The 25,720-nt window shown below is 45.4% G+C and overlaps 1 protein-coding gene and 1 pseudogene across 2 annotated transcripts in view; one reads left to right on the top strand and one right to left on the bottom strand.

Moving 5' to 3' along the window:
* Window positions 1–25,720, top strand: part of COL4A2 (collagen type IV alpha 2 chain) — a gene marked incomplete at its 5' end in the record, with an annotated part of 177,361 nt that overhangs the window by 5,202 nt on the left and 146,439 nt on the right. The window lies entirely within an intron of this gene.
* On the bottom strand, window positions 12,014–12,771 carry LOC307064993 (ATP-dependent RNA helicase DDX3X-like; annotated as a pseudogene). The gene has a single exon. The product of its transcript is annotated as an ATP-dependent RNA helicase DDX3X-like (transcript).

Genomic DNA, 25,720 nt, shown 5'->3' with positions numbered 1-25,720 from the left:
GTAGATTGCTTTGGGTAGTATAGTCATCTTCACAATATTGATTCTTCCAATCGAAGAACATGGTATATCTCTCCATCTGTTTGTGTCATCTTTGATTCCTTTCATCAGTGTTTTATAGTTTTCTGAGTACGGGTCTTTTACCTCCTTAGGTAGGTTTATTTCTAGGTATTTTATTCTTTTTCTTGCAATGGTAAATGGGAGTGTTTCCTTAATTGCTCTTTCAGATTTTTCATCATTAGTGTATAGGAATGCAAGAGATTTCTGTGCATTAATTTTGTATCCTGCAACTTTACCAAATTCATTGATTAGCTCTAGTAGTTTTCTGGTGGCATCTTTAGGATTCTCTGTGTACAGTACCATGTCATCTGCAAACAGTGACAGTTTTACTTCTTTTCCAATTTGTATTCCTTTTATTTCTTTTTCTTCTCTGATTGCCATGGCTAGGACATCCAAAACTATGTTGAATAATGGTGGCGAGAGTGGACATCCTTGTCTTGTTCCTGATCTTAGAGGAAATGCTTTCAGTTTTTCACCCTTGAGAATGATGTTTGCTGTGGGTTTGTTGTATATGGCCCTTATTATGTTGATGTAGGTTCCCTCTATGCCCACTTTCTGGAGAGTTTTTATCATAAATGGGTGTTGAACTTTGTCAAAAGCTTTTTCTGCATCTTTTGAGATGATCATATGGTTTTTCTCCTTCAATTTGTTAATATGGTGTATCACATTGATGGATTTGCGTATACTGAAGAATCCTTGCATCCCTGGGATAAATCCCACTTGATCATGGTGTATGATCCTTTTAATGTGCTGTTGGATTCTGTTTGCTAGTATTTTGTTGAGGATTTTTGCATCTATATTCATCAGTGATATTGGTCTGTCATTTCCTTTTTTTGTAGTATCTTTGTCTGGTTTTGGTATCAGGGTGATGGTGGCCTCACAGAATGAGGTTGGGAGTGTTCCTTCCTCTGCAATTTTTTGGAAGAGTTAGAGGAGGATGGGTGTTAGCTCTTCTCTAAATGTTTGACAGAATTCACCTGTGAAGCCATCTGGTCCTGGACTTTTGTTTGTTGGAAGATTTTTAATCCCAGTTTCAATTTCATTACTTGTGATTGGTCTGTTCATATTTTCTACTTCTTCCTGGTTCAGTCTTGGAAGGTTATACCTTTCTAAGAATTTGTCCATTTCTTCCAGGTTGTCCATTTTACTGGCATAGAATTGCTTGTAGTAGTCTCTTAGGATGCTTTGTATTTCTGTGGCGTCTGTTGTAACTTCTCCTTTTTCATTTCTAGTTTTATTGATTTGAGTCCTCTCCCTCTAAAAAAGAAGGAATATGTTCTTAAGGTTTTCTCTTCTCCTTCCAATCAGCTTAATGCTAAGTTACGGAAAATGTACGGTGCTCACATGCTTTCTATGCTCGAGTTAAGACTCCTGGAGATCAGGTCTTTTGCAGAATTCCCTGGAGCTCTAGTCCAGTTGTTCAAAATCTGGGCCCCCAAGAAGAAGGGAAATATCACAATGTTCCTCCTCTGTTAATGGGAAAACAAGGAAATCTCCACCTCTCTGGAGGCTCTTAAAGTAATTCTCCCTGCATGGCTTCTATGGCTTGGCCACAGTAAATAACACCAGGGATTTGTCATAGCATCCCAGAACAGATGCAGGTATAAGGGGGACGGAGGGACCACAGCTTTCCCACTGCCAGTGGGTATATTTAGAACCAGAGAGAGAGAAAAAAAAAGTGCAATTCAAGTAAAAAGTTCTAGAACAGAAAACAAAGATTTTGGTAAAATAATAAAAATCAGAGGATGGTCTGTCTTCCTGAGGAGAGGGTAAAGAAAAAAAAAATGGGTGACTGGCTTCAATTAAGTAAGAGAGAAAATGCGAGAGAAAAACAAAAGTGCAATGGAGATAAACCTGATCGATGACGATTATGTAATGAAGATGTCAGTACTTAGAAGGTGGTGGTTTGGGAATGTCTTGTACTTTTAATCTGAAAAGGAATTTTCAGATTAGGAGCCTCTGATTAGAGGACTTCAGAGGAAAATGTGAAGTCAGCCCCCCGCTGTAGCTGGTGGTGTCATCACCGGCGTGGAAGGTGGTAGGTAAGGTTGGGAACCCCGGCCTTGGCTGATTCGGCTTGTAAGCTGGGCATTCTGCACAGGAGCTGGCGGCCCCCAGGATTGGGGACCACACAGCAGTGGTGGAGGCAACCAAAGGCCACCCCAGAGTGGCTCCTAACTGGCTGGGTGACCCCAGAGCAAGTCACTTAACATTTTGAGGGAGGGTTGGCGTCCGTCCGTGCTGGGATGCTCCGGGCATTCAGTCACCCCGGTGAGTTGGAGAGTCAGAGCTGAGGATGGGGACCGCCCCCCTCAACCTGCCCCAGGCCCGTCCCTGGGCTCAGCCCTCACCAGTCCCAACTGTAAAGCTGGGAACGGGATGCTGTTCCAGGCTGGCATTTGGGCTGCTCCAGAGATGACTTAAAAATAAGTATGCTGCGTGAGGCTTCTTATCTTTAGGGGTGGGGAGCTTCTGTAACCCAGTGAATGATACCTGACCAGCTGGGGCAAGAGGCCAGGCGGGTTATCTGGTGGTCACCTCCTGCTGCTCCCAGCGCTAAGGAGACTCTCCTGGGACAGGCCTGAATGACTCACTAACCTTGATTTCATCGCCTCCCTGGGGCTGTGTGATTTTTTTTTTAATTACCCATGAAAGAAGATAAGAAGGTGTCTAATCTTGGGGAGACTACGTGGGTTTCTCCAGCCCCCTCCATGCGGTCAGGCAGTGACTTTCAAGGGACGTGCGAGCAGCTCTGCCGCACCCACTAGATGCCGAGCCCCCGGGCGCCTGGACCTGGTCCCCGTGTCGGGGTCTCCCATCTCCTGCCGCTCCTGTTGTGCACTGGGTGTCCTGTTCCGATGGAGTCTGCTACCCTGCACGAGGCCGCCGTCTGAAGCAACAAGTTCTTTTGTCAAGAAAGTGCTCCTCTAAGTGCTGTGCGGTAGCCTGAATCGGATCCTGGAAGGGAGAGAGAGTATTGGTGGACAAACTGGTGCAGTTCTGATACAGTCTGTGGTTTCGTGAATGTGCTCATGTTCGTTTCTAGTTTTGACGAAATGGGCCGAGGTTGTGTAAGATGTTGACATCACATCATCATGTCTGCGTGAAGGGTTGTATGGGGACTCTCCGAATTCTCTTTGCAACTTTTCAGCAAATATAACTCATTTCAGAATAAAAACCTGCCCTTGGAAGCCATGAATCAGTCACATCTGGCATGCATAATCCAGACAGATGCAGAGCGAGCGGAGCAGCAGCAAGCTGTACGCTGGGGATCAGCAAAAGGGAGATAGTGTCCCCATGCTCTGCTCCGATAGAAAAAAGCAAACAAAAGGCACTTCTGTGTCCTTGGAAATCTAGCAGAAGTGGCCCCTGCCTGGGGAAGGGGCTTTTGTTCCCCTAACTTGGGTGGGGTTCTTTATGGGGAGAGAGGAGGGAAGGCGCCCCAACGGAGATTCCACAGCTTGGCGTCTCCGAGGGTCTCCAGGGCTGAGCTACAACGGCCTCCCTCTTCTTGACCGACTGACCAGAGCAGGAACACGGTTGCACAGTTGTTTCCTGAGCTCGAGATGGCACAGCAGGTTTGCAGGATGGTGTCATTTCCAGGAGGGCTTTTACACGCTCACACCTCTGGCTCACTCACTAATTTGTCAGGCCAGTGTCCCGTCCATAGGGGCTGGCCGTGTGGGAAAGGAAAGCCCACCAGCAGCTTCTTGCATGCCTAGGACACCCAGGGGACAGCGAGGATGAGAAAGTGGCACGTCCAGGGTCCCCAAGCCCCCCTCCACACGCGTTCCCTGCATTGCTACAGGCTGCTGCAGAATTTGGAGAGAGCAATCTCCAAGTGGCCACAACTTCTACTGCAGCTATGGGCTGGGGACAAGGGCCAGGAACAAGGATGGCCAACGGCCAGCGGCTGTCACCTGGCGCTTTTGCCTGTGTACCACCCTGCAGGAACAGAGCAGCTATTGCCAGCTCTGTTTTGCAGCTTCGCCCACGCCCGGTCTCTCTCCTCGAAGTAGCCTGAAAGCCCCGTGACCTGAAGGACACCCTTCCCCTGTCCTGTCAGAGGCCTCACGTAGCCAGTGTCAGAATCCCGCGCCCAGCTGGAGCCCCTGTCCTTGGAAATGAGCCATTGCAGAGTCTAATTAAAGTGCCCTCCAAAATTACCAGTAGAGAGCCAGGATTTTAAGTCATCATCCATAAGCCCTGTAGACATTAAGCATTTGTCTTTTCTCACGTAATTTTATCCCCACTGGAATCTCTGCCACCACAGCCCAAGGCTTAGGGCACATGACGTCTTTCCTCCTGTCTCATTCACGGCTATATCATACGATCCAGGGCCTGAAACACAGCAGGCACCCAGTAAAGCATCTGTGCGGTAAATGAGTGAAGGTATAGCAAGCTGAAAGTGCTGAAACAAACCTTCTGGATGAGAAGGACAGTCATGGAACAGCTAGGAAAGATTAGATTAAAATGTAGTTTTTCTCGGTGTGGTTGTTTTTCCCCAATTAAATGCTACCCCCCACTGGCTAAAGCGCTCTGTACCTGATGATAAAGGAAGTGCTGATTTGTCTGTGAAAGATTTGCCTTTTTTCCAAGGGATTGTTTCAGGCCCACCCCTAAAATTCCTATTTTGCTGCTTTTGCCCACTTCTGTGATCTCCCATGTGGGAATTACAGAAGAATTACAGACTGATTTTCTGGTACCTGGTGGGAATTACATAACCGTGTGTTTTTCTGCGTGTTGAGCACTTTTGGGTGCGTGTCTGACTTTGTGGAGCGGTGTGGGCCCCATGAGAGCAGAGGAAAGGGCTTCTGCTAGTGGACACGGTCAACGGCACGTGCTCCCTGGGATGCCTCCCAGGCTGCGGTTTGTCCATTAGAAAAAAGAGAGGCTATTATCAATGGCTGGGCAATAATAACTGCAAACTGATGTCAGGAAGAAGCGACACAGGGAACGGGGAGCCCTCCCGCCTCCTCTGCCCTCACCCCTGCCCCTGGCTCCAGGTTGGAGAAAAGGAGGGGTCCCCTGGGAGGGTGTTTGTGGGCTCCCCTGGGATCAGCATAAGAAAGAGGAACCCCTAAGGAAGTTTCTAGCATTTCAGAACCCCAGGAACAGCTAAAATCTCCCACAGGGGAAACACAGCAATTTGGTGCCAGGAACTGATCCCAGCCACTGACACACATTAGCCGCTAAACACCCACAGTTCTGTGATTGTCCCACTTTACAGATGTGCAGACTGAGGCACACAGGTTAGGGCACTTGTTAAGGTCAATAAGGAATAGAGTTGGGAGTGAAGCCCAGGACTGGCTGATTCCATAACCTCTGCTCTTAACCACAGTGCTAGGCCAACCAATCCCTAGCCATAGAGTATGCGTGCATACTCAAAATACGCCAAATGTTGGCTATGTAAAATATACATGTGTATATTATATGTAAATATATGTATATATTATTTATCTACATGGAATATAGATGGATGATAGATGGTAGATGATTGACAGAGAAAGATAGATATAGATGATAGATAAATTGATAGATGATAGATGGATAGATAGATAGTAGATGGATGGAGAGATAGACAGATATGGAGATGAGAGAGAGAAATAAAGAACATAGAACACACACGCGCACACACACGCGCGCCCTTTAGAGGACCCTAGCTCCTTTCTCCCCAAGGGCTGCCCAGGCAGGAGGAGAAGGACGGTCTCGAGGACGCATCGGGCAGACCTGTTCATTCTGGGGTCCCTCTGCAGAGAGGCTGACCTACAAGTGTGGATGACTAGCAGCTCCCAAACTCTGAGAAACAAAGACTAGAATGGCTGCATGGGGAAAGACCCCTGGAGGATGACCAAGGGGGACACACAAGCTGGCCGGGGGTTCCGATCAGCAGGACAGAGTCCCCAAACCCTTCTCCTTCTCCGGGGCCTTTTCAAACTCCCAGGCCGGGGAGATGAATGTTCCACAGGCACGTGGGGGGCAGAGGCATGCAAACACAGCATTGTCTCGGAGCAGATAGGGAGGCTGTTGGAAAATAGTTAGTCCTGGCCTGGAGAAAGATTTACTTAAACTCCCTGGGGAGTAAGAGACCTTCCTAAAATTACTTTAGCTGTGCAGGGGACCCCCGTGGACAGCAGTGTTATGATGACAGGCTCCATTTTTCCTGGACCAATGCCAGCTTCCCTACCTCGGAGTCTGCTTTCCCTGCTTTGTTTTCTGTTCTGATGTTTTTCACTGGAGTTCCCACATGCCAGCAGGTAGACAGGCATGGTCTGTTAAAAAGCGTTGGAGCATCTGGGTTGCAGTCCAGTGACCAGGAAAAGCCACTTTTCCTTCTCTACCTCCTTTTCTTCATGTGTCAAACAGGAATGTTAGTATCTGTGTCACAAGTTCACAAGTTCATTGATGTGAAATCCGTTCACCAAACAACACGTCTCGATTCTACTAGGACTAATGTTCACTCACAAGTTATGTACATCCATCCTCTCGTGGGCTCGGGTGTCCCAGAGGAGGACAGGCCAGGAGCAGCAAGCGGAATGTTCTGAGCACATGCACGTGTGTGTGTATGCATGTGTTTGTGTCTTCGGGGTAGGAGTATCCGATTGTCTGATGGAATTTTTAAGTTAAACGTGCTGTCCGTGAGGAGTGGGCAGCCCGCAGAGGCCCTACTTCAGAGGAGAGAAGAGCCATTGCGGGCTCTTTGCCGTGACACACATGCCATGCGTGTGACCCTGGGGACAGAGGAGAGGCGGGTCCCTGCTCAGACAGGCCCTCGGACACAGGTGGATGTGGCGTGGGCACAGCAGGCCAGCGGGACTGAGGGATGTGGGAGGGGACCATGGGGAAGAAGGTTCTGGTCCTCACACTTCTGGGCGCCACGGGCACTGGACCCTGCCTGGTAGGGAGCATCTGTAATGCCAGGAGCCTGAGCTGGGGACACGCTCGCTGACGCTCCCGTGTCCCCTTGGCGAGATGGGTGCAGGGGTCTTCCCAAAGCCTTTGGACAGTTGTTTGTATTTTCTTAAGTTTGAAAAACACCCGCCAAGGGAAGAATGTTAATTTTAATTAAAGTTAGGTCAAGGTGTAACTAAATTATTTCCAGAACAAACGGAAAGACTTAGAAACAAAGACCATTTTGTTCGAAGAATTCTGAGACCCAAGTATCATTTAACAAAGCAAGAAAACTCTAGAAGCTTTGGTTTGGCAATGTGGCACAGAATACACACCAGAGAACCTTAGGAGAGGATGTCTTTCTCGAAGGAGCGGAGAGAACCCCCAGCCTTTGCCTAACAGGGCCTCAGCAGTGCTCACTCGCTGCTGTGGTTCCACAGCCAGGATGAACAGGACACACACCCACCCGTTTCCTCCTGAGCGCCCAGGTGGGCAAGGCCAGTGGGTGGCCTCAAACAAGAGTGCATCTGGAAATTCCAAGGGGAAAACCACCCCCTTCCCTTTCTTCCTTACTTGGTCACGGTCCGAACTGTAACAACCTTCCAAGCTGCAATGAAGGACCAAATACGGGCCTGAGATACTCTCCTTTCCTATGTGAAAAGCACCTTCCTTTCCTCCAGCTCCCACCAGCTCTGGCAGCTTCCCTCCCTGCCCCGCCCCTCCTCTCCAAGACAATCTTAGCTCAGACAGGATTTCCTTCGTCTTAGTCATCAGCTTTTATGGCCCAGCCTCCCCCTTCCCGTTGCAAAACAAGGAATATTAGCAGCAAACAGTCTGAAATGATTTGTAAACCTTACCAGTGCATGTAGACATCAGTTTTTGTGTCTGCTTATCCATATCAAGATGCCAGAGGCTGGAAAAATCAATGCGTTTCTTGTTGTGAAGTCGCATGGTGCAGCAGTGATTTTTCAGCTGTCTGCCTTGGCTCTTGTGAAACTGCAGAAGAGCAAACACGTTCATTTTCATTGCAATCCTAAAAAGCTGCAAAGTTAAAGACAAAATGACAATTTGGGCAGAAATCATTCCTGTTTTAAAAGAAGGCTCGTCAAAGGAGGGGTCAGTTCAGCAACCTTTCTGGCTGGTAAGGCTGTTTCTGGCTGTTTCCCAGCATCACAGAAGAACAGGCCTTCGAGGCATGATGTGAAGCATTCCTTCAAAGCCTTAACAGATTTCCTGGGATTTCGAAGGAGAATGTAGTCTTCATATTCTCCCGAGTGATTCTCTGAGGAACCAGAGCAACTCAATTACAGGAACAGTATGTACAGTTGCCGGGTCTGCACTTGATTAAAATGGAAGCCCAGCCAGGTCCCTCAGCTCTGGCTGCCTGTGCAGGGAGGAAAGTGTACCCCGAGCAGGGAAGGGACCCCTCCATCCAGTTATAAGTGGACACACACACACACACACCCCCGTCTCCCCTCCCTCTCTCCCCTCGCAGCAGGAGTACTCGTATCAGCACATCCCTCTCCTTTTCCGCTTGATTGTTCTTGCCAGGAGATAGAAGACAAAAGCCAGCCTCTCCCAGTTCAAGTCAGTGGAGTCCCATCAAAGAAGCTGGGGAGAAAAGAAATACAAATATCTCTTTACAGATTCTATTTGCCTCTTTTTCACCCCCATTCCAAAATTTCTTCACGGACACCCTGTGCCCTTCTAGGTGTAAAACTTTGCTCAAAAGTGGATCTGACAGCAGTTACTCACGTGCAGAATTTGCCTCTAGTTTCCTATGAAATCAGTGGACCTCGGCCCGTCAGGAGGTGAGAATGACCCGGGGAGCTTTGTGAAATTGTGAGTGAGCTGCTGCCGGGTTGGCAGGGGGGGCAGGCATCTGGGTTAAGCAGTGTCTGTCAGCCTGGTTGCCGTGGCCGTCACCTGGGGGATGCTCCAGAATGCTGGTGGGGGGCCCAGCCCCGGGGACACCCTCAGGTGACTTAAGGGAATTTCAAAGCCACGCCGAGACCGGCTCGCCCTTTAAGTTCGAGAGGCCGATTTGCTCTGTTCACGAAGTTCTCCAGCCCTGGGCCCTCCACCCTCCGAACGCAGCCCCAGGCCCTGGGCCGCTGAGGCACAGCCTGCTGTACGCAGCCTGGAGCCCTTCCGGCCCCTGGTGACCCGGTCCTTGGACCCCGGCTCTGCCACGTGGGTGGATTGGCGCCACAGCTGAGCCCCTGCGCTGTGATTCGCAAGTGAGCCTGAGCTCCTGCCCTGAGATTGGCGGGTGAGCCTGAGCTCCTGCCCTGTGATTGGCGGGTGAGCCTGAGCTCCTGCCCTGTGACTGGCGGGTGAGCCTGAGCTCCTGCTCTGTGACTCGTGGGTGAGCCTGAGACCCTGAGACCCTGAGCGGCGATTGGCGAGTGACTTCTTTGCTTTTTCTTTTTTTTTTTGTATTCAACTCTTTATTTTAGTAAAATCAGAAAAAACACAGCACATGCAGTGCTAGCACCTAAGACTAAAACATTAAGCAATTACTAAACTTACAGTGACTTGAGGTTCGATGTTTACATTCAGCAAATTTAATTCCATTCTTATTTACTGAAAATATTGCTGGCCGACAAAACTGAATCTAAAAGTCACTGATTATGGCCATACACAAAGATAACCACATGTTGGAGAACCGCAATATGCCAGACACTGAAAACCAAACAAAACAAAATATGTACTAAATAAAACTCTGAGAACCTTTGAAAATGTGGACACTTCACAGCGGTGTTTAGAAGTGTTTCGTTAATATTTTAAGACAAATGTATCAAAACCTTGGCATGTTATAATTTCAAGTTGCCAATTTTGTCTTAAATTTTGTCAGAAAGTTACAGCTACCTGTATTGCCAATGCTGGGTCTGCTTAATTTGACTCGCGTTTAATAGGACTTAACATTAAAAGCTCACACTACCCTGAAATATTTTATTTCACATACGGTGACATTCAATATTCAAGTGCCAGTGTTTTCGTACTGTCTTTTGGTCAAGTTTCTTTAAACTTTCAAATAATCACTTTTAGGCTTACAAAAATAAATATTTGTCAGAATGTTCAATACATATTACACAAACTAGCAGCAAAAAGTATCTAAAATCTGTCGTGTGCAAATAGTTTTCTTCTCAACTATCATTCCATGGTCCCAAATAAAATTTTAGAATCTAGTTCCTAACACGCTGCGTTCAACAATTTCCAAGAGACAAAATAAGATTGGAAGTTTAAGGACACATACACAAGACATATTATCTAAAATTCTCTGAATGTACAATAAAATAAGTATTTTGTAAAACTTTATGGGCAAAATGTACAAGAGTCTAAATTATACTAATTGAAATAGCACCATAACAAATGACCTCAGTACTGTCAAGTGCACCTACTTAATAAAGTTTTAGAACAAGGCACAGTACACTTGAAAATCTATTGCACTTTAAGAAATTTTTGCCGCCTTATGCCACTGTAAATATTAGTCTATAAAGATCACTATATTCCAACCACAAAATGAGCACAGAATTCCAAGTGGCAGAGGCATTTTTAGTTGGTGACCAATCATCTTTGGTCAAATTTAGCAGAAAGCGACTATAAATACAATGGAAACCTATGCAACTAAAATACATTAAAACTGCACTATATAGAAATAACACCTTGTGCAGTTTAGTACATATTGCCAACCTGTGTGATCTCAAGAATTTCAGAGTTTGTAGCTAGTCTGATTTACAAATTCTACAAGTGTAAGCCATTTTAACATTTCAGCGCAGCTTAAACAGAAAAAAGAGAATCTGCATTAAAATAAAAGCCTGCTGCATAATTCCTCCTGCTCTTATCCTCTTGACCAGAAAACATCAATACTATGCATGCATTAAAGACCAAAATCCAAGCAGGTCCTTAAAAGGACTGGTCACTGGCATGGTCAGCCATTCTACCACTTCAATTTTATTTATGGCAGGGATTCAAAACATCTAATTAGATGAAATTCCCCCTAAACACTTTTGTTATCAAAACTTTTAAACTTTTCCTATAATAATTTGCCCACATCTGCCTAGCTTAGAATTAGTAACCTAAACATTAAAAGAGGAATTGCTGTATTTACTTGCATTAACTTCGAAGAGTGCTTTGAAAAATGTATGGATGTATTCATACATGCCACCTCATCATGACTGGAATGGCTTATTTAAAGACTACAAGTGCCTATCCAGGATAGAGTGAGCAAGTCAGAACTTCAGCTTAGTACAGTCTGCCACATTAGAAACTAATTCTACTGTAAGGTGTTTTCCTACCCTCTGTGCAAGTATCAAAAAGTCCTAACGCAGGAGACAGCCCAAGATTTTTTCTTTATAATATCTACAGATGAATGGATGATTCCTGTTAGGTTGTATCACACCTGTGCGCCAAGGTTTGATTTTAGCCCAAGTTCAGTAAATTTATTTTGTCAAAACAACTGAAAACTCGAGCATTACTGAGCCAACAGGACATCAAATAATAAGTGGCCTGAAGTTCAAGTCACAGTACATTAACAAACAAATGATCCTCAGTCACAAAATTATAAATGCAGTTTGGGATGGAAATAAGCAGAGGGGAGTTAAACCAAACTACAGCAGTTAAGTTTTCACACCAACTTCTCAATAGGGTTGTTGATTGTTCCTTTCTTTTCTTCCTTTGGCTTTGAGCTCCCTTGAATTTTCAGGAGAATCACAGCTGGTAATGTAGTGCTAGTTCTTTTTTTTTTTTTTAACATCTTTATTGGAGTGTAATTGCTTTACCATGGTGTGTTAGCTTCTGCTGTATAACAAAGTGAATCAGCTATACGTATACATATATCCCCATATCTCCTCCCTCTTGCGTCTCCCTCCCACCCTCCCTATCCCACCCCTCTAGGTGGTCACAAAGCACCGAGCTGATCTCCCTGTGCTATGCGGCTGCTTCCCACTAGCTATATGTTTGATGTAGTGCTAGTTCTTGAAGCTACACGGTATAGTCTCAGGTACATGTGGTTTCCATATTATTAGCTTTTCCGAAATGGTGACTTTGCTGCGAAGCGGATTCAGCTGCCCCACCAGTCAACCCCCAGAGAGCTGTAATTTCCTCCGTATCCATCACTATTGTAGAAGCTTCCATAGCCACGTCCACCACATCCTCTGCTGCTGCCATGACCACCTCGACCCCTGCGGCTGCTGCTTGCACGGCTACTACTAAAGCTAGGACTGCCAGAACTGCTACTTTGTCGATAATCTCGGGCACCAGATCATCCACTCAATCTCTTAGAACGCCCACGACTGCTACCCTTGTAGTGGTGTTCATAAGCCATACTTTCTAACCAAGATGGTGCTTCTTGTTCAGCTTCCACAAGAAGAGCCAACAAATCCTTTGTGGTATTTATGTTTCTTTCATTGGAAAATGAGGTGGCAAGACCAAGGTTTCCTACATGTCCTGTATGGCCGATCCGGTGTACACATTCCTCAGTATCACTTGGCGAATCAAAATTGATAGCATGTTTGACATTTGAAATGTCTGGTCCTCTTGCTGCCACAGCAGTAGCCACTAGAATTGGGCTTTTTCCCGAGCAGAACTGGTGAAGGGCTTCCTGTCTATCTCTCTGTGATCGGTCTCCATGGATACTGGTACAGGTATATCCTTCATGGTATAAGAAATCCTCCAGAGAATCAGCACCCTTTTTGGTCTCCACAAAAACGAAAGTCAGTGAATCCTTCCCTGTGCATTTAAGAGGTCAAGCAGAAACGACCGTTTATCTCACTGTTCCCCCCAAACTACTTTCTGCTTCTCGCCTGATTGGAATTTCATGTTCTAGAAATAAATGACTTACTTTACTCCAGAGGGGGAAGGAAGGAAGATTAGTCATGCTCGCTCTGGATTTTTTTTTTTTTAAGTCCAAAAATTCCTTAATTAGGAAGTAAATGCAGTTGAAAAGAGCGTTGACTCCTGCCTAGAAATTCCAGAACAGGGAATGTCTGTCTGCACCACACTGATGCTTCAGATGGTAGAAAGGCCTGTTCCCAGAACAAAGTCAAACCTGGACCATCACTTCTGTTTTGTATTAAAGCCATTTTAACAGTGTGGGAGAGCAAAGCCAGAGCAGTGTCTCAGAAGAAAGTAAACTTACTTAAAAGGGGGTATAAATATAAACATACGTTTCATCCATCTTCAGAATTGTCTATCTCTAGTTACAGTACCTTTAGCAAAATCTTGATCCTTCTACTTATGGAGTGAGGACAAAAGACAGGCTGTTTATTCTGCCAACATTTTTGCCTTCGTGTTGCTTTTTCTTCCTCGTTGGGTTTAATTAACTAGAGTCTTAAGGATAAACATAGAAAAAAAGGCAGCCTTCGTGAGGTTTTTCGTAACTCCTCACGTTAAAACGTTGTCTTAGCTCTCTGTTCTTGCTAAGCATTTCATGTGTTAAAAATTAGATCAATTTCCTGACATTAAAAAATAAAACCTTGACACGTGATTCATACGTCACATACAGTGTTTGTAAACGAATCACTTGAAAATGATCTTATTAATGTTACCTCAGGTCTCTTGTGTATCTATCTTGTGCAAACCTCTGTTGATTCTTTTATCCTTTTTTTTTAAACGGTGATAAAACACACACAACATGAAATTTACCATCTTAGCCATTTTTTTTAAGATGTTGGGGGTAGGAGTTTATTAATTAATTTATTTATTTTTGCTGTGTTGCGTCTTCGTTTCTGTGTGAGGGCTTTCTCCAGTTGTGGCGAGCGGGGGCCACTCCTCATCGCAGTGCGCAGGCCTCTCACTGTCGTGGCCTCTCTTGTTGCGGAGCACGGGCTCCAGACGTGCAGGCTCAGCAGCTGTGGCGCACGGGCCCAGCTGCTCCGCGGCATGTGGGATCCTCCCAGACCAGGGCTCGAACCCGTGTCCCCTGCATTGGCAGGCAGATTCTCAACCACTGCGCCACCAGGGAAGCCCCCATCTTAGCCATTTTTAAGTGTACAAGTCAGTAGCATTAAGAACATTCACACTGATGTGCAATCTCCATCCATCTCCAGAACTTTCTTCATCATCCCAAGGTGAAGCTCTGTCCCATTAAACAGTAACTCCCTCTTCCCCACTCCCCGCTCCTGGTAACCTCTAGTCTCTGTTTCTATGAGTTTGCTTGGTTTAGGGACCTCATGTAAGTGGAGTCATACAGTATTGGTCTTTTTGTGACTGGCTGATCTCACTTAGCGTAACGTCTGGAAGGTTCAGACATGTTGAAGCATATGTGTCAGAACTTCCTTCCTTTTTGAGGCTGAATAATATTCCTGTACTTTTCTAAGGTATTGTTTTCAAGTTCGGCTTTGTTTTCTTGGCTGGTAGGTTTCGGTGGTTAGAGTCAAGTTTAGAAGAAGCACGTGGGCCCCTTGGCCACGGGGCTTCTGCACTTGGGTCTCTAAGATTGGTCTTCCACTTCTGCGTGGCTCGCTGGTGGCCCCTCTCCTCTTGACGTGGGTCTTGCTTTCCGGCCAATGTTGACCACTCCCTGATAGAGTGGGTCCCTCGGTGCACTGTTTCTGACACACTGAGCCCAAGGTCTCATCCTTCCCCAGTCCCCTCTGCTGGACCATTCAATCTGAGAGAAGCCAATGGACAAAGGTATCAATCCAGTAAAAACCTGTAGCCAGTCCCCTGGAATCCTGTGGTGGGAGTTTGAGGGCCTTTAGCCACATCACTAGTTTGGATCCCAAAGACGGGCTCGCTTGAGGCTCACTAGCTACTCTGAGCTTCTCTTCTTTTTTTTTCTTTTTACATCTTTATTGGAGTATAATTGCTTTACAATGGTGTGTTAGTTTCTGCTGTATAACAAAGTGAATCAGTTATACATATGTTCCCATATCTCTTCCCTCTTGCGTCTCCCTCCCTCCCACCCTCCCTATCCCACCCCTCTAGGTGGTCACAAAGCACCAAGCTGATCTCCCTGTGCTATGCGGCTGCTTTCCACTAGCTATCTGCATGGTCTGGGTGGGAGCTGTCAGGATGCTGTAACCTGACACCCAGGAGGAGGAGGGGGTTCCAGAAGCAGCCACCTGCCAGGGACGGCATCAGGTGTGTTGGCATGAAGAGCTTCCGGGATGCCTGGCACCCATCTTCCTGTGGCGTTTTTTTCTCTTTTAAGTTAGTGGTGCTAAATACGCCTCTTTAACTAATACTCATTCCTCTGCAATTGTGAATCGCAGGGTTTAAAGGAGTGAGCAGCAGGGAAGCTGAGGGGCCAGCCAGAGGGTCAGAGTCCCAGACAGAAAGTCAGCAGAGGTGGCTCTTGCCGCCTCTGCCGGGCTCATGATGGGAGGGCGGGCACAGGCGCCGTGGAAGACTCCTAAGGAAGGAGCGCTTGTTCTTCTGCTGAGCCCGAGCCAGAGCCCTGTGAGCTCCAGGGTCATGGTCCTGGGAGCCCAGTATCCAGTGCAGGTCCAGCGTGGGAGCTGGGATCTGACTCACAGCTCAGACAGACGCCAGCAGGAGGGAAGCAAGCTGGGGAGACGGGAGTCCTGGTCAGAACTGGCACGCAGTGTTTGGGGACTTTCTGTTCAGAATCCCAGCACGAATCACGCTGCTCAGAGGCCAAAGGCACGTCCCGTAGAAACGCGCACCTGCGGCCACTGACGCAGGCTGCGCTCTCACTCTCCACTCGATTTGAACTGCTGCATGAAAACTACTGGGGTAGATAGACGATGACGGCTTGTCTGCAAAGTCAAACTAATGCAAAATATGCTTCCTCTGCATGACAGAGTGCCAGCTGTCTCCTGGCGGCATTCGGCCAGTGAGGTCTGCAGGCTGAGCTGGACTTTTTCTTCAGGGCAGAGGAGGTTGGCCAGTGGCCTCCTTTGTACTTCTGGAAACTCTGTCGAGGGTAAGAATGTGGAAAGTGGACCAGTGACCAAACCGATGGAATGGGGGGAGGTCATTCAAACCCCTACTTATCAGGCAAGGTGATAACTGAACTTGGCCCTGTGGTGCCCTCCCTACTGGGCCCGGGATCGTGAGGCTGCTGGGGGAAGGGGACTTGACTGGGAAGTCACCCTCCCCTGGAAACGCCAATCGCTGACACAGAGTCCACAGAAAGCACATCAGATGCTGCTCCAAGATCCTGGCTAGGGTCGGAAGAGCTGAGCCAGCAGCGCTGGGCAGGCTGTGCGTTTGATTCCACAGATTCAGCCTCTACAGGCCTGGCAGGGCCTGGGACTCTGCATTTCTAACCCACTCCCAGGTGACGAGCTACTGCTGGTCCAGGGACCACAGTTTGGGTAGCAAGTCTTAGACAGTAGTCTCTAGGGCCTTGTGATTCTGTTTGCCCTTTGAACAGTCACCTCACCATCAAAAGAACGTACACCCAGGCTTGTTTCCCCCAATATGTCCTGCCAGTCTTCTAAAATGCTGCAGAAAACACGCTCCACTCGCTTGCTTGCACAGGCAATTTTTGGAAAGCTAGAGATAAGAGAAAGTTCGTTTTCATCTGCTGTTCTCTGGAAGGGTTAAGGAATTTCTGTCTTTGCAAAGCATTTTATCTTTTGACATGTTGGGCTGGCTGAGGCCTCCCGGGGTCGTGTCCTGCCTGAGAGCAAGTTTGACCCTGAGCGTTGCAAAAACAGCCTGTTTGGGGAGGGAAGGGGCCGGGAGAAGGGGCATCGTGGCCTATTTCATGAAAACACATTTATCCCCATAAAAAAAAATGGGTCTTCTTAACACCATCAGCTTTAGGTCGTCACTATTTGAACAGTTTAACCCAAAAGGTGTACATAGTGATCAGAAATCAACACATTTCAGAGTAACTGTTTAGAGCCAAGTGTTAGAAACAGAAAACAACACCCCTGCGTCATGGAGAGTTTACTTGAAGCCTGTTTCCTGTTGAAATGAAATTGGAAGCACACTCCCTCCACCCGCTTCTCTCTCTGAGTTGTTCAAGGAGTTCTGCTCCTCGTGGAATGACACTTGATTTTCCCCAGTGATGGTCAGTCATGCGTTTGACCGTCTCTGGTTAAAGCATCTACCAAATGGAGTCCTTTGGAAAATTCCATGTAGGACAAGCATGTATTAGAGATAAAAGCAAAGATTGAGTAGGCAGACCTATTAGGCAAATGTCTACAGAGGAAACCATTGCGGAAGATTAGTGAATGGAGGTGGTGAACCCTTGATTTGCACAATGACCGAGGTCCCTCCTGTAGACTTAAATCACGTGGTCCCTTTGTGCATCTTTATTGCATCTTTATTTCCCCTTGAGGCGATGTATTCCTGAAGGTTTCCTGTCTCCTTCAAGGTACAGAATTTGTACTTTGCCTGTGGTGGATGAGGGGCAGGTGTCCCCTCCCAGAACTTCATTCTAAGTCATTTGCTTAGAGCTCAGATGGCGTTTGCCCAGCAATCTGAGGTGAGGAGGAGCTTCAGACTTGGAGTCCGGCTCATGTGGCTTCATGAACTGTGACCTCAGATGAGATCTTCAGGCTCTTCTCTGCAGAATGAGTTTATAATCCTCCCTCAGCTAGATGCTAAAAGGACTAAATTCCATAAGGTGCGTAAAGCACCGCACGCAGTGCCTGGTGTAGAATAAACACCCCTACAGGTGCCGTGATTGCTGTTCTCTCCCCTGAACTCAATGATCCCTTGAACTTGACCAGGTCCCTCCTTGCCGCTCTCCCTGGTGACAGCCCCCCTGCGTCCCTGAGTCGTGGAGCCTTGGCAGGTAACTCCAAAGGCTTTTCGGTGGAGAGATGCTCCTTCAGTGTCTCTCTCCATCCGCATATGGGAGGCTCCAGGTGTGTCTTAGGTAGGCTGTTGGTGGACATGAGTTACTTGAGTTTTCACTGACCCCGGTTTGCACGGGCTCCTTCTCAGGCTCCTGTGGCCTTCACGACAGGGGTTCCACAGAGACTCGGGCTCTTCCTCAGGCCTGGCTCCCCCACCGCCCCAAACCGTGTCCAGCTGCCTCCTTAGTGATTCTGATTCTTTTGGGTCATGTCCAGGGGTCTCCATCTACATCCAGCGTCTTGATTCCTAATCTGTTCATCAATGTGGCAACAAGAGGATAATACGGTCTTAGCTTGACTGTTGGGTTATTGCTGAAAAATCAGTGAAACTCACAGCCTCAGATGGCAGCTCATAAGCCAACTGAAAAACTTGACCAGTCTGTGCCCAAAAGAGCCTGAGCATGGGTGGATAACAAGCTTGGGTTGAAGCTAAAGCCCTGTTCAGTGTAGACCCCTTTTGTGCCCAGAAGCTTAAAGCAACATTCACTTAGTCACTTGTAGAGACTCAGCTTCAGACACCTGTGCCCTTTCCAACACACATGCATTCACCCCCGCCTACATCTGCTGCCTCCCAACCTGGGTGGCCCTCTCCCCAGGGACCCCTATTTCAGCCACTTTGATGGGTTGTCACCTGGAGGGTTCCTGGCATCCACATCTCGGCTTCACCAGCCACTCTACGTGGGTTAGTTCACTGCCCCCCACTGGCTGGCTTCCGTCCACATGTTCAGGTCCTCACCCCACCTCCTACCCAGGGCTCAGCACACACAGTCACCTTCTCTGCGTAGTGAAGAAAGCTTCTCCCCACATCGCTGACCACACTGGATCCCATCCAGAAAACAACTGTTACATCACCACTGCCACCCAGCCAGCCATCCTGGCCCGTCCATCTCAGGATCAAAATGACCCCACGTTTTACATTTGATTCTTGCCATTAAGAGAGAAAGAACTGAGAGTGCCTTAGAGGGGTCCTCTCAAATGGCCCCAGGTGTCTGTCTTTATTTTTTATTGAACACCATAGTTTATTTTTTTACACACATACATAGACCTATTCTTTTTCAGATTCTTTTCCCACATAGGTTATTACAGAATATTGAGTAGAGTTCCCTGTGCTATACAGCAGGTCCTTGTCGATTATCTAATTTTTAAGCTCATGTCTTTTTATAATGAAGAGCTGGAGATGGGGTGTTGGAATGAAAAACAAAGAAATCCAGCTTGAAGTAGTTTGCTTTTGTTGTTTCAAGAGAGGAATTCATTCTGTGGGTGTCACTGAAGCGTTAAAGTCCCCCAGCAGCCCTAGAGAAATAGCTCCCCTGCTGTGACCCACACCCAGCTAATTTTGTTTTTATCATTAGTTAAGGCACTGGTTCCGAGGGAAGTTTTAGCCCTTGGACGTCATCTTTTAAATATTTACCCTTTAAACAAAATTGTGAACATAAACAGCTTTTCGTGGTCACATACACAAAATTATTATTTCCCCATAGCCTTAGTAAAGTCTAAATAGATTTTTATAACATTTTCCTAAAATTTTACTTATGAAACAGCGTCAGTATTTTAAATGATTGTTAGGTGATGGTAGAATTCTAAACTATAAATCATGTACCATAAACCACCTTAATCTTGACTAATGATTGTGACTTTGTCTTCAGTAAACTATAGGTAAAAAGTTTTCAGTTAGTATGGATAGTCTGAAAAAGTTAAACAGAAGATACTTAATCTGCTTAAGAAAACAAATCTCCTTCAGACACTTCTGAAGCACTCATTTACCTGCACAAAATAATTTCCTGATAAGTGTTATGGGTTTGTCTAAACCACCCTGAAGAACCTCTGTCTGAGGGCCATGACTTCTTAGCTGGATTGTTGACTTGTTTCTTTATAAAAAAAAAAAGTAAAATTTTGTTTCTCTTTTCAAAATTCCTCAAATCAGATATTTTTTTCCTGTTCAATCTAATCCTTCCACATTAAATAAAACTAGTCCAAATTTTCATTCTGTTTTGACATTGAGGAAGAGCCAAACTAGGCTGATCAAGTTCAGTGAAACAAATGCGGTATAAGCGGAGACTTGCCTGTTAAGCATTTTATTATCTTTCTCTATTTCATTCCTTTCTTTCATGAAATATGAAAATAAACCACTGGGCTTTCAGAAGAAATTGAAGGTGCAGATATATAGTTCAACATGCTAACAGCATGTTTAATTCAATGATTGAACCATATGAAAGATGATATATAAGGAAATTTTCCTTGTGAAGGGGTCATCCTTAGGTGTCAAAGCACAGAGGCAGGTAAGACCTTAGGGATCAACTAGTCCAGACTCTTCCTAAAGGTAAGTTTGGGGCCCAGAGAGGTATAGACACCGGCCTGTAACCACACAGCCAGCTCCTGATAGAATTGTGAACCCAAGCCCTAGTCAAGTGCAAGCCTTGATAAACTAATGCTGTCATCTAATTTCACTGATTAAGTCATTTTATATATTAGATCATTTTTTGAGTAAATTACATGATTCACTTTTTTTAAAGGCTTGTTTTGGAAATGGTGAACAAAACATTCTACCAAGTCAAACCCATTGATCAGCATAGAACTATATCATGGAACAAAGCTCCTACTTCATTGAGATCCCATACTATGGGAAAAATAAATTCTTCTATTTTAGCATAATATGTTTAAAGTCCATAACCAGGTAAAGAGATTTAAAAAAATGCTCATCTGAACAAGATGCATAAGTAAATTAAATGGAGGAAGTCTAGACCTTTGAACAAGTCGACTGTAACATTACTTCAATCCCGGGGGTATTTGATTTTTAAACGCTAGTGGTTTGAAAGCCATACTAAATGTAAAGGAGTGTAAGGCACCACAGTAACTCTTTCATCACTCTGTACACCTCCAAGAACAATCCCCCATCACTAACATCACCTGGAGTTCACCTGAGTTTTGATTTCTTGAAGTTAGAAAGACTAAATTCTTAAGAATACCTACCTTAGAGCATCCAGAAAGCTGAGATGAGACTCCTGACATACCGAAGGCTTTCTTTTTTTTTTTATGTTTTTTTGGTTTTTGGCTGCGAGGCATGTGGGATCTTAGCTCTCCGACCAGGGATCAAACCCACACCCCCTGTATTGGAAGGCAAAGTCCCAACCACTGGACTGCCAGGGGAGTCCCCCGAAGGCTTTCTTAAAAGTCCTAGACAATAGTGAGAACTACTAGGAAGGGGCAAGGTGGGAATTCATGGTTCTGAAGAGAGAATACACAGAACATAATCAACAAGAGGCAGAAGATGTGGTGTTTGGAGGGTAGGCGACCTCAGTGTCCCTGGATGCTGCAAAAAAAAACCCTGCCCTCTTGTCCTTATTTCTGATTCTCTTATATATTTCTTATAGTTCTTTTGTAGCCATCATCTCCTTTAACCCTCACAGCAGCCTTGTAAATAGATGGAGCAGGTGCAGTCATCTTATTTACCGCTGAAGCAAAGGGGAGCCAGAGGGATTCGGTAACACGCTAATAACGTCACTAGGTTGTGACAGAGCTGGTGTTGGATCCCTCCTTTTTCTTGGAGGGTTTGTCCCGAGCAGATTATTCCAGATTCATGCAGCTCCGTGGACATTTCCATGTGCTATTCCCAATCACCCACAAAAGAAATAAAGGACTATTATAACCACCATGATGTTGGTAGGAAAAGAGAACAAAGTGCATAATTCCATCGCGGCTAGAGGAGGAATCTTTAAAACGCACCAAACTATATCTTATGAAGCCGGCCGTTCATCTCTTAATGGCAAAGCCAAGGGTGGCAGATGCACTAAGTCTATTGCTTCAACACAGTATGCATTTTATTTTTCTTTAAATATGAATTGCTCCTTTTTCAAATCTGAGGAGCCCTGTAAGAATTTTCTTATGAAATGGGCTGGATACTGTGTTTTACCATAAAAGATTTCAAGGCTCTCCACGGCCCCTTTAACTGCGGATGGCACTTGATTTTGTTTTGCAAGTCCCTCTTACGGCTGCTTGACTTCATCTCAAGCAAGCTAAATAAAGGAATTTTCATTATTATAACGGTCACTAAGCAGACAACTGGCGTGTCAGCGTTTAGAAGGGGATGCGGTGTTAGGGCAAGGGTGGAAAGACTGCTGTAACTCGATGTTTTACTTGAGTGGCTTCATTGTGGACGTGGGTGGCAAGTTGGAATGAAGCTGGCGGGTGGGGGGAGGAACAGTACAACACAGAGCCCTTCGCAGCCACAGTGCCAGCTTGATTGGGCCAAATCCCCTGAAATCTATTGAGACTCCCCATCTGTTTGTTCACAATTCATCTAAGCAACTCTGAAAACTGCCTGAAACCTCCTCGGGCCAGTATTTCTGGGATTCTCTTATGGTTCAAAGCAAAGTGCATCTCTTTGTTTGCCCAGGTTTCCAGTACTAGCTGTCCACCTCCCTCCTGAAATGCTGCTCTGAGCCACGTGCTCCTGTTTGATCCATTGTAGATGCTGTACCGTACAGGTACCATAGAGCTGGGTGACTTGGCCGTGTTCCTTTGAATTAAAGACCTCCTGTTCGGTGCAATTAGTTTCCAAAACAGCAATTAAGAAGAGTTTTCTCCCAGGAACTGGCAGCAAGGTTGCCTGTCTTGACCTATTTTGGCTGACTGATTCTTCCCTACATAGTTTGGTAATCAGGCTATTAGGCTGTTTTGGAGCCTTCGCCGCCTGCATTCCTCTACCTTGTGTCTTACATCTTCTTTACTTCTACATAAAATAGCTACTCACCAAAATACTATTTCAGTAGTCTATGGGCATTCAGGTTCTCTTGGGGTCAGTGATAATTTTTTCTTTCCATATAGCTTTTTAGAAAAGGAAATGTACTGCTACTATTTTCTTCTAGAAAGATCCCAAAGCTCTTAAATCATCCTCCAAAGATCCACTTGAACATTGTATATTGGACCTAAAATACACCTATACAACCGTGTGATAATGCCAGGCAGTAACAAAGTTAAAATTGGCGGCATAAGACAACTGACCTATCGATCAGTATATAGTTCCCTGTTCCTTTGAGACTCATTGTCAAAGTGGTGACAAGAACAAGATTACTTGAGAGATAGCAGACCTACCCAGAACCTCCATAATACGTTTTTCGTCAGCAAGTTTCCGTCTTACTCATTTCAGAGATTTCCATGTTGTTGAAAAGAAGGGCACGTCATAATTTTCCCTGCTTGTCAGTAGTGGGCAAGGCCACCACAGCATTGGAGCTATTGGGCGATCTGCCGGGCTCGGCTGCCTTGAGCCACGAAAACTCAGGCCCGACCCTCATTCATCAACCCTGACTGGGGTGGTGATGAGAGGGTGGGTGGGGTGTTCCAGCAGACCCCGACGGCTCTGAGATGCAGATCATTTACAACCACAGAGCCCTGTTTCTAAGACTAAGGGCCATAGGAGGAATGAGGCAATACTCCAAAAACGAATTCAGAACAGCCAGCAGAAGAATTTGATGTCTTACATTTACCCTTGCAGTATTTGTATTTCCCTGATTACTGATGAGGTTTGTGTGTATTTATTGGCCATTTGGATATTATCTCCTGTGATCACAGGTTTGAGAATTGTGCCTAATTTTCTCCTGAATGTCTACATTGGTACTGACTTGGAGCCCTTTATTCTAAATACAAGCCCCTGTTTGGTTACATGTGTTAGAAATACTTTATTTCACTCTGTGGCTTACTTTTTTCTCTCTCTTAATGAAGTCCTTTGATGAGCTGGCACCTCAAATTTTACTGTAGTCCAGTTTCTCCATCTTTTTATGGTTAGTGCTTTCCCAAACTCGTTAATTCTAAAAGTTTACTAGAGATGCAATCATGTTATCTGCAAATGATGGCTCACAACTTCCTTTTTAGTCCTTATACCTTTTCTTTCTTTTTTTTTCTTGCTTTATTGTACTGTCTAGAATATATTAGCAATATCAAGACAGGAAGTGCTTTTTAACCCCCAACGTATTATGTATACTTCGCCAGTAGGCTTTGAGATGGATGTTAGAACCTACACAAGCTGTTTTCAGAACCCAAGCTAACCTCTAAAATTATATGATGCCTTTTTCTTGTCTTATTGCCATGGCTAGGACTTCCAAAACTATGTTGAATAAAAGTGGCAAGTGTGGGCATCCTTGTCTTGTTCCTGATCTTAGAGAAAATGCTTTCAGCTTTTCACCATTGAGTGTGATGATAGCTGTGGGTTTGTCATATATGGCCATTATTATGTTGAGGTATGTTCCCTCTTGGCCTACTTTCTGGAGAGTTTTTATCATAAATTGTTGTTGAATTTTATCAAAAGCTTTTTCTGCATCTATTGAGATGATCATATGGTTTTTATTCTTCAATTTGTTAATGTGGTGTATCACATTGATTGATTTGCAGATATTGGAAAGTCCTTGCATCCCTGGGATAAATCCCACTTGATCATGGTGTACGATCCTTTCACTGTATTGCTGGAGTTGGTTTGCGAGTATTTTGCTGAGGATTTTTGCATCTATGTTCACTGGTGATATTGGCCTGTGGTTTTCTTTATTTGCTATATCTTTGTCTGGTTTTGGTATCAGGGTGATGGTAGCCTCAGAGTTCAGAAGTAGTCCTTCCTCTGCAACTTTTTGGAATAGTTTCGGAAGGATAGGTTCTTAATGCTTAGTAGAATTCACCTGTAAAGCCCTCCGGTCCTGGACTTTTGTTTGCTGGGAGTTTTTAGATTACTGATTCAATTTCAGTACTGGTAATTGGTCTGTCCATACTTTCTATTTCTTCCTGCTTCAGTCTTAGGAGAGTGTACCTTTCTAAGAATTTGTCCATTTCTTCTAGGTTGTCCATTTTATTGGCCTATGTATAACTGAATCACTTTGCTGTATACCTGAAACTAACACAACATTATAAATCAACTGCATTTCAATAAAAAAATTTTTAATAGGATAAAAAATAAAAATGTATGATACCCAAAATAGCTTACTGGACTATCATATGATAGAAAATACCATAGGAAACAACTTTCCAAGCCCACCTCGCCTTTAATCAGGTTTAGGTCAGAGATTCAAATACAGAGAGAAGTAAACTAGGGACAAGGTGATAGTGACACCACCACAAACCAATGCTGTTACTACCGTTGTGAAATAAGCATGACAACTCCCTCTATGTGGCGCTTTCTCATGTAGCACTGTTTCCTCTCCTGTGTCCTCCTGAGTCTGAATGTTGACTGTGGAATGTTGAATGTTGATGATGTGCCTAAGAAGGCAAGCACTGGCTGACAGAAGGAGAAAGCAAGAAAAGTTGGGCTCACAGAGATGTGGATCTATCCAGTCTTCTGATCTGTTCACTTTTAATAGAAGAGTCAGTTTTTAAGTTTGGACCACATTTTGCCATCCTTAGAAGTGATGTCCTGAAAGGTGAGCAGTGACTCCCCCAGCATCACCTGGTTTCCTGCGTGGCTGGCCTGGAGCATGTTTGTCACATCAGCAGTGTTCTCAAATGTGTACTTACTTCCAGCAACGGTAAAGTCTAACACGGTGATATTTCCAGCAGCCCAAATTCCATTGGTAGTTATGTAAGTCCTATCTCTGAGCCAGCAAGAAAGTGGGTGTGAGAGGTTCCAGTGTCCTCGCAGGAGCCAACGGGGCTTGCTTCTGGAAAAGATGTGTTCCACCCACTGAAAGAGGTAGAAGATAGAGGAGATTGTAGTTATGCCAAAGGTCTACCCATCACCCTAAGAAATTGTTTTGAGAGTCAGAGAAAACCCCCCTCTCTGCACCAGCCGTGCCCACATTCCACCTCTGATTTGTGACCACTCCAGGGGTGTGGCTGCCACTGGATGGTTCCTACTTCTGTAACATGGAACTATGTCTCTGTGGCAGCCCTCCACGTCCTTCTGCTTTGGCCCCATCTGTGGGCAGAAATGTCCTTCACGTCATCACAGAAAGATAACTATTTTTTGTTAATAAGATCCTCTCTGCACTTAGAAAACATGATGACTCTCCACG

The sequence above is a fragment of the Hyperoodon ampullatus genome, assembly GCF_949752795.1.
Source record: "Hyperoodon ampullatus genome assembly, chromosome: 16".
In the NCBI taxonomy this organism is placed as follows: domain Eukaryota; kingdom Metazoa; phylum Chordata; class Mammalia; order Artiodactyla; family Ziphiidae; genus Hyperoodon; species Hyperoodon ampullatus.
Note: the sequence above shows the minus strand (reverse complement) of the source record. Positions and strands in the feature narration are given on the sequence as shown.